Source organism: Plectropomus leopardus, chromosome 18 (genome assembly GCF_008729295.1).
Source record: "Plectropomus leopardus isolate mb chromosome 18, YSFRI_Pleo_2.0, whole genome shotgun sequence".
NCBI lineage: Eukaryota > Metazoa > Chordata > Actinopteri > Perciformes > Serranidae > Plectropomus > Plectropomus leopardus.
In genome coordinates, this window is record NC_056480.1 from 28,095,547 (window position 1) to 28,099,536 (window position 3,990).

Genomic DNA, 3,990 nt, shown 5'->3' on the forward strand with positions numbered 1-3,990 from the left:
ACATTAATAGTGTGATCTGTTTTATGTTCAGCATATCTCAAAATCAGATTAGATTATGTCATCATTTTTTCACAGGTTAAATTTGTATGCAAAAGAAAATGACATTGATTTTGCATTGAAACATGTTCCACATTGTACTCAAAAACTACACAATGCCAGCTGCAGTTTCATCCTGATCAGTGCCCTCGTTACAAGCAGCGGATATTTTCCAACACTAATTACAGCAAAGGTCAGGTCATTATGAATTTTATTAATGTGTTGTATTTGAAAAAATACAATCTTTTTAACACATGGTTTCATCAATAAATAATAGGACCTGTGTGCCTGAGAGTGATGAAAAATGACGGCTGCATGTTGCAGAAGCTTATACAGAGTGACATCCTTCATGTCCCAGGTCCCCACTGTCTCTCTCTCTCTCTCTCTCTCTCTCTCTCTCTCTCTGTCTGTCTGTCTGTCTGTCTGTGCCTGTGTGTCTGTCTTTCAGGCTGTTTCCTCAGTGTATCCTCGTCATCCATGCTCCCTATAATTGCATCTCTATATTACACAGCCAGTATTTACTGAGCCTGCCATCTGACTGTACTGCAATTCATCTTAAGGCAGACACCAATGGATTTCTTTTTTATATGGAAATCAATGAGCTGGCTTTTAAAGGTGGAGTATGTGGGATTGGCATCTAGTGGTGAAGTTGCAGATTGCAGCCAGCTGAAACTTCTCCTGTTCTGAGCTGCTGTAGAAACAATTTTGGGAACTCTGTGAACGAGAACCTGGTTCCTATGTGGATATAAATGGCTCATTCTAAGGCAACGGAAACAGTGATTCTTATTTTCAGGTGATTATACACTAAAAAAACGTAGTTATGATGATTGTATTCTATTTCTCCTGATATATCCCCTTAAATCCTACACACTAGACCTTTAACCCTTTGAAACCTTAGCAAATCAGCTGTTTTTTCTTAAACATGGGAGAAGGGCAATAAGCAACTTGGGGAAAAAATTATCAAAAACTAAACATTTCCATGAAGATGACCTAAAATTGAGCAAATAACAGAAAGTTTGTTTTTTTTTTAAAAAGGAAATTACCTGAAAAAAGTGCTAAGACTTTTATAAATAGTAACTTATTTTGAATATATTATTAAAATAATTATAAATGTAATTTCTGGATGTTTTTCCTTCGTGCTGCGGCCTCATTATCATTCAAGCCACATGCAGGCTTATATATATAATATCTAATATTTGTGGTTCTGAACCTGCAGGAGCTGCTGCTCTGCAGTTGGATGATATTTACTGAGCCCATTGTAACTCTGTCCTTGTTCTGCTCTATAAAAACCCCCGGTGTGGCTGACACACCTCAGGCAATATGTTCATGTGTGGAAATGTGAAATAGCTGTTGAATTACAGTGTAAATGCAGCTTTCCATTAATGTAGGTTAAATATCTGGAACGTGCTGCGGCCTCATTATCATTCAAGCCACATGCAGGCTCAGGCTACCGCCTGCTTCCTCAATAATATCTGCTATTACTGCTATGCCTGAAAGCATACTGTTGACTTCTCCAGTCTCTGTGTGTGTCGGTGTATGTGTTAGGCATCTGTCAGCTATGGTCCAGTCGTCACCAATGTGGTAATCCCATAAAAGCTGACAATGAGGCAAACCAGCCTTGAAATCACACACACACACACACACACACACACACGCACACTGGCACACAGTCGGTGTTGGCGTTTGGCTTGAGTCGAGACTGTGACATGAGAGATGAGAGGAATAACCTATTCAATCTGGTGTTTCACTCAAATGCCTGTGTTTCACGCAGTGTAAGATAGAGGGAGATAGACAGAAGAGCATAGATCTCTCCCGGCGTACAGTGGGAGTGAGCAGCTGTGTGTGTGTGTGTCTCAGTGTGTTATACAGAGGGCTACATATCCTAGCTGGCACATATTTTGCTCTGGGGGGTTTTCCTTGACTCTGTCACATGCTGCACGTGAGCAGCAGGGGTTGGGGGCGGGCATTATGCAAGACGCGCTCTCCTTCGCTCTCTTTAACATGCATACGCATCCCCAGAAGGTGCTGGTTCTGCCTTATCCAGGCTGCCTCCACTCCATCATGGAGCCTAATGGGCTGGGAGATGGCTGTTCCTGGGGCTGGGTAGTGCACAGTCTGGGATGATCAACACGACCTGCTGAGTGTTGCCCCTTGAAAATGAGCAGTTGGATTCACAGGCTGCAGAGTACATCTGAAATAATAAACAGAAAAAGAAGGAGCTCATTGTGTTACCCTGTGGAATGCAGAGCTTTCTGCTGTTTGTATGGATGTGAGCAGCATTTCAAGGGCCATAGGTTGTCATTATGGGCCCCAGCAGTATTAAGGATGCTAGCTGACAGCACAATGTGGTCTCCTTCTCTACATAATGTTTATGTTAATTTTATGTGGTTGAAGAGTTATTTTTCAAGGATTTAAAATAGGTATTTTTTGCATTTAGAGCTTTCCTGAAGCAAGGTGCATGAAGTGGTGGATCTCTGTCAGCCTCAACAGGACAGACATATTCCCTTTCATTCCCAAATTATTAGTGGAGAACACTGCCTAAATTCAGAATCCCAATGTTATTTCCATGGTCTAATAATGTTTTAATCAATCATATAATATATTCAATGAGCTACTACAAGGCCAGGCACCGGAGAGAGAAGTCTCAAACTTGTGATGTCATCAACTAGGCTACAACATATGAAGGTCCTCCACAGACAAGGAATGGGATCCGAATTTTGTGAACCTACAGAAAGTTAGTTTTCTTTTTTATTCCCCAATGAGCTTTATTTTGTTGAAGTGTTCCCAGTACTGATCTTAGTGCATTTCTATAGGATTTTAGGGCATTTCAAGGATTTTAGGATGTTCTAGGATTATAGGATGTTCTAGGATTTTAGGATGTTCCAGGATGTTAGGACATAAGATTTTTATACATTTCAGTGATTTAAGGATGTTCTGCGCATACAGGTCTTGTCTCAAAATGCATTTCTGTAATGGTGACCCCTTATGGGCCTGAAACTAAAGGTGACTGTGCTTTCGCCATCAGCTCCCCTCAACTTTGGAACAACCTGCCTGAGGAGATAAGACTCATAGAATCAGTTACATTTTTTAAAATCTCTTCTTAAAATTCAGTATTACAAATTTGCTTTTATGTGATGTCCCCTTTTTAAAATGTATTTATTTATTTATTTTATCTCTCTTCCTCTATTCATTGTAATGCTCTAACTCTGCCTGATGCCCTGTTCTTACCATCTTTTTATTTTTTTATTTATTTACTTGTTCACCTATCTCTTATTCATCTGTTTTTATCTTGTTAACTTAGTTTTATCCACACTTATAAGGTGTTGTTGTATATCATTTCTTATAGGCCTATTATTTTTATCATCTTTATTTGCTTTTATTCTTGCAAGGGGTATTGGGAGAGATTTTTTTCACATTGATTCATACTTTTGGACTATCTAAGACCATTGGAATAACATATATACATTGTGAAAATTGGTGTAGTACCCATTTAATGGCCCCTAATCCTACAGCTTTTCATAGATGTAAATGTTATTTTTCTACTATAAGTTTCAGTGTACCAATACTCAAAGATAGCCAAATGAGGCTAGGATCTCTGCAAGATTCCGCTACTGCCCAGCCTCCTATCGATGGGGGATGCCCTGTGAACCCGCCCACCCGTGCCCCCACCCATCAGTGCTGTCCAGAGGGTGGAGATAGAGTGTAGCAGGACCTGTGGGCTCCCAGGCGCTGCTTCAGGAGCTACTGGCTCCTTTATTCATTATTGACGTGTTACCGTCGACTTTATTACTTGTTGTTCAATTAAATATTCATCAAATAAAAATTCAAATATTTATCCTGTGCAATTCATCCAGCGGCCGGAGTGATGAAGGAGTGGGCGGATGGGGGGCGCAGTCATCGTTAAAGAAACCCCTCGCAGAGCGCATGCGCGAAGATTTGAAGAGAATACGCCAT